Source organism: Bos grunniens, chromosome 2 (assembly GCF_055505025.1).
Source record: "Bos grunniens cultivar Pamir isolate PY7600 chromosome 2, Bosgru_T2T1.0, whole genome shotgun sequence".
NCBI classification, from domain to species: domain Eukaryota; kingdom Metazoa; phylum Chordata; class Mammalia; order Artiodactyla; family Bovidae; genus Bos; species Bos grunniens.
The window spans coordinates 43,921,375-43,938,277 of record NC_141166.1 but is presented as its reverse complement, the minus strand read 5'-3'; the positions used below and the strand labels follow the sequence as shown (position 1 = coordinate 43,938,277).

General features: G+C 37.8%; 1 protein-coding gene across 11 annotated transcripts in view; it reads left to right on the top strand.

The window, feature by feature from the left end:
- PARD3B (par-3 family cell polarity regulator beta) overlaps positions 1 to 16,903 on the top strand; it is a 1,159,019-nt gene that overhangs the window by 92,941 nt on the left and 1,049,175 nt on the right. The window contains exon 2 of one of the 11 annotated variants that reach the window (XM_086344470.1): positions 110 to 245. The exons of the other annotated variants lie outside the window; for them this stretch is intronic. The gene's annotated coding sequence lies outside the window, so the exon portion shown is untranslated. The remainder of the gene's footprint in view (positions 1 to 109; positions 246 to 16,903) is intronic. 11 annotated transcript variants of the gene reach the window in all.

Here is a 16,903-nt window from a genome sequence, read left to right as displayed (position 1 = left end):
CTGAGGAGCCCTCCTATGTCTACAGAGGAAATTGGCACCATGTTGCATGTTTGGCAAATCAGTTTAGGCATACATTCCTGGCCATTCTCTTTACTCTTATTTTTTCTAGGAGTCTACTTAGAAACAGTGTAACTTTGATTCCACATTCAGTTGCTAGTGCTGTGGCAGATGTTTCCAGGAACAGTGTTTGATATTGCTGTTAGAAGTACTCATGAAGTGGACATGGTAATTTTATTTGGATACAGGTAAAAGATGTATATGATTTACAGATTTCTTCTTTACATATTAGAAAAATAAACTCAAAAGAAAAACATACCTGTTAGCAACATGCAGCTATGAAAGATGTAAAAATCTAGAGTAAATATCCTTTCTTCCTTCTCTGTATTTTTGGATTCTTAAAAGTAATTCTCTTCTCTCAAAGTTTAGTAAATCCAATTACACTTTATAAAAATGAGGGACTTCCCTGGTGGGCCAGTGGCTAAGACTTTGTGCACCCAATGCAGGGAGCCTGGGTTTAACCCCTGGTCAGGGAACTAGATCCCACATGACACAACTTAAAAAAAAACAGAAACAGAACCCACATGCCACAACTAAGACCTGTTGGAGCCAAATAAATAAATAAATTGGGGGAAAAAAACCCTTTTCTGTAATAATGAAGCAAAATTTATGTGCATATTTTGCTACCTCGCTTTCTCTCACTCCCATTTTAGGTTAATCAGATTTCCCCCCAACATTTTCTGATGAAATTATCAAAAGTAGAGCAAAGTTAAAGGAATTTTACAAGAACATCGATATACATCTAGAGTGCATCTATTAATCTATCATATATTGATGTGTTTCAAAGTAAATTGCATATGTTTAATACGCAAATCACTGAGTTCAATACTTTTTTGTTTTCAGTATTTATATATTTATTTAAAGTTTAGTGATAGAATTCACAAATCTTAAGCATACATTAGCTGAGATATGACAAAAGTTTACACCATTTTACCTCAAACTCACCAAGATGCAGAATATTTCTATCACTACAGAAAATTAGCGCATGCTCCTTGACCATCAGTACCCATCTCCCAGAGATTAGTTAGTTCTACCATTTCATATGAAAAAAATTATACAATATATACTCTCATGTGTCTGGCTTCATTCACTTGGCATGTTTTTTGAAATTCTTCCATAATGTCACATGTATCAGTAGTTTGTTCCTTTTTATTGATAGGTGTTACTTTCTTGTATGAATGTACTATAGTTTATGTATTCTTCTCTTTATGCATACATGAGATTCCAGGCTTTTAACCCCAGGAAATTTTAAAGATTGTGCAATAGCACTTCATTTAAAACTATAGTGTCTCTTACTCAGTTATCTCTTGCCTGCAGTTTTGGAAACTCTTTGCTATTCGTAAATTTTGTAATCTCGATGTTTATGTATATGTCTAACTTGTCTGCCTTGAGCAAAATTTTTGGACTTTAAATATCAACCCTTCCTCTGAAGCCCAAGGGACATTGCAATGCGCTCTACCTCCCCTCTTCCCCCACCTTAGGATCATCTTAGGAACTGCCCTGGCTAAGTGTCTATAGTGTTAATACACTTGGACTTAAATTCCAGTCTTTTTTTTTTCTTTACTTTATAGAGAAGAAAATGTAGTTCAGTTTTTAGCCTGTGGAACAGGTTCTGTTGGGACTGTTGGTAATGTTGGTGAACAAGTAGGATTAGCAAATATATTTACAAAAATTTAAAATACCCATAAGAATGATGCATAAATGTATAACCTTAGGAAGGCCAGGAAAACAGCTTTTTAAAAAATGGTTTTGAAGTCTTTCTTCTGATTCTTGTCTATGAAGAGCCATTCAATCAGCATTCTTAAGTTAACTGTACATAAGCGTGTAGCAACTATATTCAAAACTGACCACAGTTCATTTTTGACCATCTGACTTTCAAAGTTAGGGAAAGTTGATCTGTCTTATAATGCCATCATATTTTTGATTCATCTTTATATAACTAAAACCTTTCCAGTGTATATTTTAAGGCTACTAAGATCATCTAATGGGCTTTCCTTGTAGCTCAGATGGTAAAGAATCCGCCTGCAATGCAGGAGACCTGGATTTGATCTCTGTGTTGGGAAGATCCCCTGGAGAAGGGGAAGGCTAACCACTCCAGTATTCTGGCCTAGATATAGACTGTATAGTCCATGGAGTCGCAAAGAGTTGGACATAACTGAGTGACTTTCACTTTCACAATCATCTAACTACTCAGGAGATTGTCTTGGAACCCTTTTCTTTAGAATTTTGAATGTGCATTGGTGATGTTATCTGTGAATGGGAAATGAATATATTGACATCCTGACTGGACAAATTTATGTGGAAGAAGTTGTTTTGTGATTGTTTTAAAAAAAATTTTGTTTTTTTGCTTAGTTGCTAAGTCGTGTCTGACACTTGCGACCCCGTGGACTGTAGCCCGCCAGGCTCCTCTGTCCATAGAATTCTCCAGGAAAGAGTACTGGAGTGGGTTGCCATTTTTTTCTCCAAGGATCTTCCTGACCCAGGGATTGAACCTGTGTCTGCTGCACTGCAGGCGGTGCCCTGGTATTACAGGGGATTCTTACTGCTGAGCCACCAGGGAAGCCCCTTGTTTGTTTAGTAGGAAAAAACATACATCCTGTGTTGTGTACCAGTTGCAGAATATATATCATAGGGTGGTTAGGTATTTGCCTAGCAGTACATATACTTAGAAGATGGATGATAATAATTGGTAAATATCTGTATACAGTTCCAATAGGATGTACTTCTTGTTGTCTGAACTTGTTTCGGAAAGACCTCATGAAGTTGGATAGCCTCCAAAACTTTCAGAGAACAAAAGAGATGATCAAACTTATAGCTGCTCAGAGAGAAGCAAGGAGAAAAGAATAGAATAATGACTTTGAAATCCTAAAGAAAACTTCAAGTAGAGAGATGGTGTCTTTTGAAGTCTGTGAATAAGAGCAGCAACAAAATTAGCTTTCTGTGAATTAGAAAGTTTCCCCCTGCTTACTCTGTTTTACATGTTTATATCTCATGCTCCTGCAAAGTGATTGGCTTTTCTGTTTGTGTGAACTCTTTTTCTCCTTCATGTTTTTGCTTCTGGTTGGGATCACCCCCATGAATTCAGTCATCTCCCAAAACCTTGTTCAGGCACCACGTCTGCAGTCCAGTCGCATGAGTACTCCTTCCATTCCTTCAGAATTAGCTACCGATAGATGACTGTCTCTACTTCCTCTGTGTTGTTTCTGTAACTTTTAACATACTCTTTATTCTCATTCATGACTGGTGTTCCCAGCAATGGTATTGCATTCAGAGTAACTGTAGCAGCATGAATAGTAGCAGCAGGAGCAATAATCCATACCTGTTTGGATCATTCTGGGCTAGATTTCATTCTAAACTTTTTGCATGAAGTATCTTATTCAAGCTCATTCTAATCCTATAATTTAAATTCTGTTATGTCTAATTGTGTATTTCATTGCATTTCAAACATACGCAGAAGGTAGATCAGAGGACAATCCCTGCTGCCTCATCCTACATAATCATTTCCTTACTTTGGATATAAACCATGTCCATCGTTTGGCTTATTTTGAAGCAAATACCAGATGTTGGATTTCATTCTAAATATTTCTCCATGTGTCTCTGAGGGTTCTTTGAAAAACATTACTGTGTCATTATCATCCCCGAAATGGACAAATTCTTAGAAAAGTACAACTTTCCAAAACTCGACCAGGAAGAAATAGAAAACCTTAACAGACCCATCACAACCACGGAAATTGAAACTGTAATCAAAAATCGTCCAGCAAACAAAAGCCCAGGTCCAGACGGCTTCACAGCTGAATTCTACCAAAAATTTAGAGAAGAGCTAACACCTATCCTGCTCAAACTCTTCCAGAAAATTGCAGAGGAAGGTAAACTTCCAAACTCATTCTATGAGGCCACCATCACCCTAATACCAAAACTTGACAAAGATGCCACAAAAAAAGAAAACTACAGGCCAATATCACTGATGAACATAGATGCAAAAATCCTAAACAAAATTCTAGCAATCAGAATCCAACAACACATTAAAAAGATCATACACCATGACCAAGTGGGCTTTATCCCAGGGATGCAAGGATTCTTCAATATCCGCAAATCAATCAATGTAATACACCACATTAACAAATTGAAAAACAAAAACCATATGATTATCTCAATAGATGCAGAGAAAGCCTTTGACAAAATTCAACATCCATTTATGATAAAAACTCTCCAGAAAGCAGGAATAGAAGGAACATACCTCAACATAATAAAAGCTATATATGACAAACCCACAGCAAACATTATCCTCAATGGTGAAAAATTGAAAGCATTTCCTCTAAAGTCAGGAACAAGACAAGGGTGCTCACTTTCACCATTACTATTCAACATAGTTTTGGAAGTTTTGGCCACAGCAATCAGAGCAGAAAAAGAAATAAAAGGAATCCAAATTGGAAAAGAAGAAGTAAAACTCTCACTATTTGCAGATGACATGATCCTCTACATAGAAAACCCTAAAGACTCCACCAGAAAATTACTAGAACTAATCAATGACTATAGTAAAGTTGCAGGATATAAAATCAACACACAGAAATCCCTTGCATTCCTATACACTAATAATGAGAAAACAGAAAGAGAAATTAAGGAAACAATTCCATTCACCATTGCAACGAAAAGAATAAAATACTTAGGAATATATCTACCTAAAGAAACTAAAGACCTATATATAGAAAACTATAAAACACTGGTGAAAGAAATCAAAGAGGACACTAATAGATGGAGAAATATACCATGTTCATGGATTGGAAGAATCAATATAGTGAAAATGAGTATACTACTCAAAGCAATTTATAGATTCAATGCAATCCCTATCAAGCTACCAACAGTATTCTTCACAGAGCTAGAACAAATAATTTCACAATTTGTATGGAAATACAAAAAACCTCGAATAGCCAAAGCGATCTTGAGAAAGAAGAATGGAACTGGAGGAATCAACCTACCTGACTTCAGGCTCTACTACAAAGCCATAGTTATCAAGACAGTATGGTACTGGCACAAAGACAGAAATATAGATCAATGGAACAAAATAGAAAGCCCAGAGATAAATCCACGCACATATGGACACCTTATCTTTGACAAAGGAGGCAAGAATATACAGTGGATTAAAGACAATCTCTTTAACAAGTGGTGCTGGGAAATCTGGTCAACCACTTGTAAAAGAATGAAACTAGAACACTTTCTAGCACCATATACAAAAATAAACTCAAAATGGATTAAAGATCTCAACGTAAGACCAGAAACTATAAAACTCCTAGAGGAGAACATAGGCAAAACACTCTCTGACATACATCACAGCAGGATCCTCTATGACCCACCTCCCAGAATATTGGAAATAAAAGCAAAAATAAACAAATGGGACCTAATTAAACTTAAAAGCTTCTGCACATCAAAGGAAACTATTAGCAAGGTGAAAAGGCAGCCTTCAGAATGGGAGAAAATAATAGCAAATGAAGCAACTGACAAACAACTAATCTCAAAAATATACAAGCAACTCCTACAGCTCAACTCCAGAAAAATAAATGACCCAATCAAAAAATGGGCCAAAGATCTAAATAGACATTTCTCCAAAGAAGACATACAGATGGCTAACAAACACATGAAAAGATGCTCAACATCACTCATTATCAGAAAAATGCAAATCAAAACCACTATGAGGTACCATTTCACACCAGTCAGAATGGCTGCGATCCAAAAGTCTACAAATAATAAATGCTGGAGAGGGTGTGGAGAAAAGGGAACCCTCTTACACTGTTGGTGGGAATGCAAACTAGTACAGCCACTATGGAGAACAGTGTGGAGATTCCTTAAAAAACTGGAAATAGAACTGCCTTATGATCCAGCAACCCCACTGCTGGGCATACACACTGAGGAAACCAGAAGGGAAAGAGACACGTGTACCCCAATGTTCATCGCAGCACTGTTTATAATAGCCAGGACATGGAAGCAACCTAGATGTCCATCAGCAGATGAATGGATAAGAAAGCAGTGGTACATATACACAATGGAGTATTACTCAGCCATTAAAAAGAATACATTTGAATCAGTTCTAATGAGGTGGATGAAACTGGAGCCTATTATACAGAGTGAAGTAAGCCAGAAGGAAAAACATAAATACAATATACTAACGCATATATATGGAATTTAGAAAGATGGTAACGATAACCCTGTATACGAGACAGCAAAAGAGACACTGATGTATAGATCAGTCTTATGGACTCTGTGCGAGAGGGAGAGGGTGGGAAGATTTGGGAGAATGGCATTGAAACATGTGAAATGTCATGTATGAAACGAGATGCCAGTCCAGGTTCAGTGCACGATGCTGGATGCTTGGGGCTGGTGGGCTGGGACGGCCCAGGGGGATGGTATGGGGAGGGGGAAGGGAGGAGGGTTCAGGATGGGGAGCACGTGTATACCTGAAATTTTTTTAATTAAAAAAATAAAAAAATAAAAAATAAAAAAATAAAAGTAATTAACAGTTTAATAGCATGAATTTCTAGGTCAAAGTTTAAATTTTACTGGTGGTCAATGTGGACTTCCCTGGTAGCTCAGATGGTAATGAATCTAGCTTCAGTGTTCGGTCCCTGGGTCAGGAAGATCCCCTGGTGAAGGGAATGGAACTCACTCCAGTATTCTTGCCTGGAGAATTCCATGGACAAAGGAGCATGATGGGCTCCAGTCCACGGGGTTGCAAAAAGTCAGACACTACTGAGTGACTAACAATTTCACTTTTTAACTCATAAATATATTTCTGTAGTTTTCCTGAATCAGGATTCAAATAAGGCCTATGTATCACATGTGGTTCATGTCTCTTAAGTCTTCCATGTAGGAGTCCTCTTTACTTCTCTTTGTTCTAGCAGTTTATTTGTTGAAGAAACAAGATTATTTGTTCTGTTGTTCTCTATAGTCTGTGTTTTGCTAATTTCATTCCCTAGTGATGTTTAACATATTTTTCTGGTCTCTTTATTAATGTAAACTGATATTCAGATCTAGAACCTCAAATTTTTGTGGGGGAGGGAAGGACTATTTCATAGCTGTTTTCTGCACTCCAGGAATTACATAATATAGTTATTTAACTTTGTTAGTGGCTACAGATAACTTCCTAGAGCTGTTTCATTATGGGTTTGCAAAATGGGAGTAGACCATTACTCTTTCTTCTTTTCTTAATGGGGATAGTACTAAAGAGATTGTCATCAAGTATTTGCATACCCTGAGGGACTGATAGAAGACAGGTTGTAGAGGAAAGGCAAATTTAATGCTTGATTATTTTCTTTTTCCACTAGTTTTCAGGAAATTGGATTGGTTCCTTCGAGAATCTGTGAAGGAGACTAGGCACCTTCTCACTGCATATGCATGTTATGAGCACATGGGTATAAACTTTTTTGGTCTTGGTCTGTTTAAGAACTACTATTCTGTTTGCTCCAGTTTCCTTATCTTTTAGCCAGTAGGTGCCACTTCAGGCTGACAGTTTTTGAAGGCTTCCTTGCTTTCTGCTGTGACAAAATCTTCCAGACTCAGCTTGTACATTTCCTTCCCCAAACTAGGATCCACTGTTCTCCATGGAGCCCTGGTTTCTTTTAGTGGGAAATAGTACTTTGAATGGAGAAGGCAATGGCACCCCACTCCAGTACTCTTGCCTGAAAAATCCCACAGACAGAGGAGCCTGGAAGGCTGGGGTCCATAGGGTTGCTGATGGTCGGACACGACTGAGCGACTTCACTTTCACTTTTCACTTTCATGCATTGGAGAAGGAAATGGCAACCCACTCCAGTGTTCTTGCCTGGAGAATCCCAGGGACGGGGGAGCCTGGTGAGCTGCCGTCTATGGGGTTGCACAGAGTCGGACACGACTAAAGCGACTTAGCAGCAGCAGCAGCAGTACTTTGAAAACCATGATTGGAAGCAATTATTATTACTTGGTTGGTCACTGTATCTAGGTTTTTTCCCAATGGAAAAAAAGAACATGTATTCCTCTTGAGTTTATATTGATATTTCTAACAAAAATTTAGGATTATATGGTGTTAATTTCCTTTTATATTTTTTACATCTCTTTTCTTCAACATACTTCCTGAAGAATTAACATATGTTTGGAGTGTTACGTGTTCTTGCTTAAGATAGATAGAGCACTGATTCATAAGTTTTGAAGCCTGGGGAGTGTCCCATGAATCATATCATTACAGGAAGGTGTTAAAGACAGATTACTAGCGAGAGAGAGGAGGGATATGGGACTGAGGTCTGGCTCTGCCAATTTACCTGTCACTTGTTTCCTTGTCTTGTAAAATGAAGGCAATAATTTACCTCCCAGTCTTTTTATGGAGGATAATATATGTGAAAATCTATATAAATTACTAACATATCATAATAGAAGTCACCTTCCCAGCTTATTAAAAAGATTAGAGTCTTTGACTATTGGATTTTGATTAGCTTTTTTGGCAAGATTTGTTTATTCTTGCAGGGTGTGTGTGTACATTTATATATATGGTGCTTGAATATCCTTCTTAATTATTTTATCTCTATAGTTAAATGTATACGTGTGTAGGCTTCTTCTGAAATGACTATTCGATAGTTTAATATTAACTTGGCTTAAATATTACATATTTTTGTTTACAGTGTTAAAAAGGCTTCCCTAGTGGTTTAGCAGGCAAAGAATATGCAAGAGACACAGGGAACGTGAGTCTGATCCCTGGGTTGGGAAGATCCCCCGGAGAAGGGAATGGCAATCCACCCCAGTATTCTTGCCTGGAGAATCCCATGGACAGAGGAGCCTAGGGGACTACAGTCCAAAGGGTCACGAAGAGTCAGATATGAATGAGTCAGATATAAGCACACCCATGTGTACATACTCACAAAATATTACAAAGTGGGTATAGAAAGGAGGATCAAACTAGAGGAGAATTTTACATCAAAGCTTGTTACTTCCCTTGTTACTGATGACTCCTTGTTTCACTTATCCAGTGTCATGGAGCACTGTAGATCCTGGAGTCTACCTCTGTGTGTAAATAACCTTTCCCTTGGTAGGATTTCACTGTAGAGTGTTAACATCACAGCGTGGAAACAAATGGCAAGTCCAGGTCAAGTTCGCTAGCTGATGACAAGTGCTAGGTGTTTGATGCTAGGCTCATCAAGGGTCTTTCTTAGATAAGATTCTAAAAGTTTTTTTTTTGTTTTTTTTTTTGCTGTTATTGACTGTATTTTTTAAGAGCACCTTTTCTATCTTGGTGCCTTGTTTTTCTGCTTGAGATCAAATAGAAAAGTGGCCAGATGCTTTACTAACTAGTACTTCCTTGGTTCTGCCTTCAGGTCCCCGTTTTTATTAGCTTCTTGCCATTTAGTGCTCTTAAGGCCTTGAGTTTAGCCTTAAATTATTCTAGCCTTGATATCTTGTGCTTCACTTCCTTTCTAACTTTTCTTCCCATGTGTCTGTGATAATTTTCTAAAACTCACACTTGATTGTTTACAACTACATTCTACTTCACTTTAGCCAAACTTTGCAGTTGGCAATGGTGTTCTCTATACAGCCTCACCTTTTATTGATAAAATCCTTTTACAGTATCTCTATATAGACATACATAAAGTTCATTTGCATTTTACCAACAACTCTGTTTCTATGTGGTGTTAAAAATTGTTGCTATTCTTAAATCTTTCTAGTATGAAATAAAAGAATAATATTACACAACTTTGAGAAAACAAGGAAATAGATAACCCTGTTACTTTCTATGATCATTGTCATTCATGTGTTTTTTGTCTCCTGATCTCATTTCCATACGTTTTTGTACACAGGTCTAGAGCACATTTTTGTTTTTTAGGCTCAGGCCCAATACATTTGCGATGTCAGAAATACTTTGTATGTCCTTTCATAGAAATTATAAGTAACACTGAAAGACAAATTTTATTAAGTTCATTGCTTTGTTCTCAGTTGGTAAAATGTAATAATTTTTAAAGGTAGAGAGTTTCATTGTTCAAGATTTTACAAAATACCCAAGTATTGCATTCCTGTCCTATGGTTAACAGTTTATTATATTTCCTTCCAGATTTAACATACCTCTAGCTTTAATATAACCATCAGTTTAAAGAATGCATAAGGTCTAAGATATGTGTATAACAAGTTTAACTGTTCTTCTATTATATGTTTACCAACTTCTAAATTTTACCCTTGCAAACACTTGGGGTGAACAGTTTTTTTTTTAGATTTTATTTTATTTTTAAACTTTACAATATTGTATTAGTTTTGCCAAATATCAAAATGAATCCGCCACACAGATTTTTTATATTTTGGATTGCTTCTTTAGATTAGAATCCAAGAAGTAAAATAACTAGGTTATAGTAATATTTTTATAATTCTTGATTTACATTCCTGGATATGAAGGCTGTAATAGTTTATGATACTGTTAGCAAATTGGTTAGTTTTCTCTTTTGTGTAATTTCTCCCCTGCTTCCCTCTTTCCCCTTACAATATACATTGCTCATTTTTTTTTTTTTTTGGAGGCTTAATATTTCCATTAAGCTTCTAAATAGTTGAGATCTCTGCTTTGGAAAGCCCCATGGTTTTTGGACAGGAAACGCAGCATTCTCCTGCAGTGGGGCTAAGGAGATGGATGTAGATGAGGTGTGAGGTCATGAGAGATCCTGGCAGGGAGAAGTGGTGGTTTGCATGTGGCAGAGGAAAACTGAATTTGATTTCCTAGTTTTCTTCTGGCATTATTCCTGATAAAAAGTATCTCTAAGGTATAAAATTTCAAAGCCCTATGTTAAGGAATAAAGCTGGAACTAGATTTTTTTGAATGGTAAAGTTAGATCCTTGGTTATCAAGCAGTGGTCTCAATCTATAAAGATTATGACTTATGTACTTCAGAGAAGATGTTATAGCCAGGTTTCACAGTTGGGAATCTACTGTGTATCAGAGATATACAAATAGATAAGTCTGCTATTCCCTAGCAAAGAGCATGTGTTGCTTAGCAACCCTACAAGTTTACTAAAATGATGTCATAGAGATCATCTACTACTTTATATAGTAGTCATTAGGCATGCCAGTGTTTCTGAATGAATGTGGTCATGTGTAGATAAATAGCTGAGGAGCTGAGACCTAACACTACAATGTGGTGAATTAATTTTCACACATTGAGTATTTTTGCTCACTATCTATTTAAACTGGCTTTAGCTAAGTGTAATTTTGTTATCTAGAAGGAACTGGACTTTGGAAGTGGTATTTTTGTCAGCCGTTTGAGAGAATGTAACAAATTATTATTCCATTGGCTATGCCATCAGAAGCTATGCTGAGATTATTTTGACCTTTAAATGACTATGTGTTAATTATACTTCGTGCTTGTATTCTTTGTAGATGCTTCTTTGTATGATAGTGTGAACCCTGATGTGAATAATCACATATATACATATAATAGCCTGTGTTTTGCAGAATTTCAGACTCCCTTGAGCCCAACAGTATCATCCTTTCATTTTAGGATCCAGTTCGTCATTCTTTATTCGGCCTTTAGTTTCCTCCCTGACTAGTTGGGTGATCATCTGTCAGATGTCCTTGGGCAAGTGTCTTTTAACCCTTTGAGGCTGGCTTGATGATCCATAAACTGGGAATGCCAGTAAATCTATCCTGCCGGTCCTGACAGATTGGTACCAACAGTAGCCCAGAAACACTAATGAGGGTGGGCAGGGAGCCTTCGGGAACCAGGTCTTAGGGTCAGGACTGGGGAAGCTGAACAGCAAAAATCTGTTTATGATGGAGGTCGGAGGATAGCATTTTAAATGCAGTCTTCAAGTGTGATGCAGATAGGCATTTGGAGCAGGAGGTGAGGCAGAACATACAAACCAGGTATTCCCAGGAGTGACTGTAAGTTGAAGACCACAATTTCTAGAACAGAATTTCTAGGATTCATAAGGATGCAAATAGATGTTATTACTGTTACTAATTACTTTTTTACAGTACTTAGTTTGTAGCAGGCACTGTGGAACATACTTTGACATACAATATAATTGTGTCCATGATACTCTTTGTAAAGATAAGTATTATTATCACTTTTATCAGGTGAGGAAACCAGTATCAGAAAGGTTCAGTGGTTTTACCCGAACGGTGGATGTGAGATAGGCATGTAAGCTGTCTGAAGCCAGTGCCTGCAGTTGAAATACTGCTCTCACACTGTCTCAGCTGTCTGTCTGCTGTTTGTCTTTCCCAACACACTCCTTACTTACCCTGTCCTCACCACCCATGTCGAGGAAGGGCGGTGACCCTTCTGTTTTGCCTTAACAGGTTCCCTGGCCCTCCTGGCTGCCAGAACTCTTCAGTCAAGGGGTGGTATACTGAAGGGAGAACACAGGGCAGAGGAAAAGGCTGATTCATCAGTGTCCTGGTTCCCTCCCTGCCAGGCTGGATGGCTGTCTCTTTACCCACTGCCATGTCTCTTACCAGGGAACCCTCTCCTTGCCTTTCAGGGAGAGGTTGATTATTGATACTAGACCTGGCACACTCCGCTGTTCCTTTCTGGTTTCCATAAACCTTCCAAAAAACCATGCTTTTTATAAGTAGACTCTTCACTAAATTCTCTGGCATTACCCCGTTGGAGAATGCCCTCTGTTTGTCAGAACGCTAATTGTTGTACCAGCTCACCCATTTGGAACAAAAGAACTGTGCTGACGGTTCGGCAGTCAACAAATACTAAGTGTCTACAAAGCATGACACGCTGTGAAGGGATAGCACGGTAACTAAAAAAGCTACAGCCATAGACCCTGCCTATTGAAAAAAAAGTTATCTAGGAAGATAGTATATTTAAAATGATAATACAAGGCAGCATGAAGAGTTCAGAGACGAGAGGGTTCTCTGGGGCTGGTCGCAGAAGGGATGAGCAGATACTTAATGCTTTTAAGGACAGGTAACGATTTAGTCAAAATGGAAAAAAGGAATTTGCAAAATGTGTTTTGAGGATAATGAATAGATGAGTCTAGGTGGCGCTAAGGCCTCCTCTGAGGGAATAGTGGGCACAGGTGAGCTACATACCCACGTTGATAGTACTTTGTCTTTTTTTGTTTATAATTTAGATTAAAAAAATGTTTTGTATCCAAATTCATGTTGTATTTATGGTTGTTCATGATTATTGCTTATTGTAAAGATGGTTTGAAGTAATAATGCCTCAACAAGGCCCTCCTGAAGATGAAGTCGGATTTCTTTGCATATCTGTTTACTCCGTATGTCAGGCCTGCACTTGTTTGGACACACCATGATGGTAATTCATACTCTTGGTTTAACAACACTTTCATATAATTATCTTTACTTTGTAATTACAGCAATAAAATCCGTTCTTTGGGAACTAGTCCAGTATTTAGAATACTGAAAATAAGTGTGCTTAGTCCCAGTTGTCACAATGATTTTTCCAGTGCTTGAATTTCTAAGAAATCAGCTCCTATTGTACTTCAGAATAACACTGATGTATAATAAATTCTCCTTATAGAGATGGCAGCTCTTTGTAGAACCTGAAAAGGAAAACTTTAAATCAAAAAGAATATTCACAAAAAGGTCTTATGTTCTTCTGTTTAGAAATATTGAGAGGGAAGAAGAAATCATAAAACTATCTCAGGGAAAAACAACCTGGAGGCTTAAAGATATACTTTACCTTGTTTTGAAATTAGATTGGTTCAAACCTAAGGATGGGACTAAGTTGCAGGAGAAGGGATGTATGTGTGTGTCTGTGGTCCTCTGAATCCTCCGGATTTATGGTATTCCTTGGGAAGTGATACAGAGGTATATCTAAGCTTATCTCTAAGTATCTGTTGGTGTGCTGATCTCTGCTGTGCTTAGGCCTGGACTGAATGGCCCAGACTGAAGCCATCGAACCAAAGGAGGAGAAGGGGCAGTGGAATGAGAATGTGACTAGCGCAGGTGACATGTGTTTAGGTGGCCTTTTACCAGGCAATTGGATAAACCAAACACTGGCTACAGTGTTGCCTGTTATTAACTACACATACGAACATAGTGACATGCTTTTCCCAGTGGTTGAGTAGATATCATCACAGGGAAGCTTAACAGTTCACCACCAATATTACATGGAAAACTCTTTAGAGTTGGTGTGTCATGATGCTAGGGAGATTTCTGATAGCTATTGATGGCAACAGTAGCAAAAGGGCATCTGTATGAGGCTATAGTCATTAAAACATGCCTCTCCTTACTACAAGACTGAGAAATATAGTCTGCCTACTGTGACAAAAAAAGCCATCCTGGTATTCTTCTAGAGTAAGGTAGGATTTCATTGTATCTGTGCATTCACTTCCAGGATTCAGCTCTTTTCTCCCTGTAATGAAAGTTCTAGTCTAGTCCTCATCTCGTGCTTTATTGCTTATCTCCAAACACTTTGAGGAACATTATTGCTTGAATATCTCATTGCCATCTCAAATAAAGCATGTCTAAAGTAGAATTGATCATCTTCCTGCAAACTGGACTCCTTATGTGACTTAAATAGTGGAGGATACCAATCACCTATTTGTTCAGGTTATGAAGTGCAAATTCTTCTGGACATCTTCCCCAACAAAAGTTCAAATGTGCAGGGCTTCGTATGGAATTTTAGGTTGGTTTATTAGCCTTTCCTGGAGCCAGCACAAGGATATATTAAAGACAAAACAACTCTGAGGGGGAGGGGGTGAAGTCAGCAGCTCAGTGTCTTGTGTCTGGGTACTAGTAGACTAACTGCCCTTGGAGTCTTGCACCATCTCCTGCCTCTTGTGAGAATTCTTCGCTTTGGTGACACCAGTTCACTTGTTTGTCCTCTGAGGGGTGCTGTCCCATTCTCTACTGTTTTGGTTACACAGCCCATCCAATCTACAATGCCTTGATAGTTCTCTTTGCTCAATGACCTTTCTTTACCCTTCAAAACCCCAAGTTATACTTCCCCTACAGCTGACTATGTATCTAGGACACCTGTTTTTCCAGTGTTGCATTATAGTGTTTCCATGGGGACACATCTCTCCACGTAGGGACCTAAGTTCCTGAAGGATGAGGACGGTCTTTCCTTTACTTGACTCTCTAGAGCAGCTGCTCCACTTACCGGCATACAGTTTCTTTCTGGACAGTCTCAACTGTGCTGATCACGTCACCTTCATGTGTAGTCTGGGATCTTCTTTACATACCAAGATAGACTCTCTTAATACTTAGGACTGCTGTGTTAAGTGAAAGAGAAAAACAGCTCCATGGACTATTTTAACAATAAACATAAAATATGTTGCTTTTTGAAAAGTTAGAAATTTCTCTTTAAGTGGTATGAATATTATAAATTGTAAAATGTTTTTACATTGGACGTTAATATATACTGATTAATAAGTAGTATTCTTAGGATACATTTTTTTCCTTAGGAATATGCAATTAAAAAAATGTTAGAATCCACTGAATCCCAACTGAGCTTTATTGTATATAACATCATATATTCACACTGAATTGCATGTATTTACATATATTTTTATGATGCTTATATAAAACAAATTATCCCTCCCCAAAGAATCAAGGAACATAAAATGGCAGATATGAACTCCCTTTTTAAAGATTGGGAACTATTCAAATTGTTTCTGCTCTTTGCTCTTACTTCCTTCAGATATGAATGCTCAGTGAAAGTGGCTGACTGATCACATCTTTAAATCCTGGGTGGTTTAGGCAGGAGGTATACAGAGGTGCTGGTGTGTTTAGATTCTCAACAGGATTCTGGGGAATTTTTATTTGAAGTTAAAGCTGTGAGAATGTAAAGGGAGAAAAATTATTTTGTGTATATTTGACAACCACTAATATTCAGTCACTGAGGCTGAGATCAAAGAAAACTGTTACTCCATTGGCTCTATAATAGTATTTGCTTAACTGTATTAAATTGTTCATTTGCTAAGTCATGTCTGACTCTTTGGAACCCCATAGACTGCAGCACGCCACTCTTCCCTGTCCACCATCTCTCAGAGTTTGCTCAAACTCATGTCCATTGAGTCGGTGATGCCATCCAACCATCTTACCCTCTGTCATACCCTTCTCCTCCTGCCCTCAATTTTTCCCAGCATCAGGGTCTTTTCCAGTGTTGGGTCTTCACATCAGGTGGCCAAAGTATTGGAGCTTCAGCATCAGTCCTTCCAATGAATATTCAAGATTGATTTCCTTTAGGATTGACTGGTTTGATCTCCTTGCAGTCCAAGGGACTCTCAAGAGTTTTCTCCAGCACCACAGTTCAAAAGAATCAATTCTTTGGCACTCAGCTTTCTTTATAGTCTAAATCTCACATCCATACATGACTACTGGAAAAACCATAGATTTAACTGTACAGACCTTTTTAGGCAAAGCGAGGTCTCTGCTTTTTAATATGCTGTCTAGGTTTGTCATGGCTTTTCTTCCAAAGAGCAAGCATCTTTTAATTTCATGGCTGTGGTCACTGTCTGCAGTGATTTTTGGAGCTCAGGAAAATAAGGTCTGTCACTGTTTCCAAATTTTGAGAAATCTTAGGCCCTCTGATATAAAATATGCAATTTTCAAGCATACTAACTTACTAGAAAAATAAAAAGACCTGCACCCTTTGATAATTCTGTATAGAATTTAGGCAACAACTACATTTTTTAAAACTGACTCTTTTCAAAAAAGTTTATTCAAGAGAAATATACATACTTTCTATTTTCCTCAAGCACTTCACTAATTATGTGAGGGGGAAATATAATTTTGCTTAATGGGTTTCTTAAGAAACAACTTGTACTTTTGCTTAATATGATATACCATGCAAGGAATTTTCCTGGGTATTACAACTTTGGGCTTCAGTTCAGTTCAGTTGCTCAGTAGTGTTAGGCTCTGTGACACCATG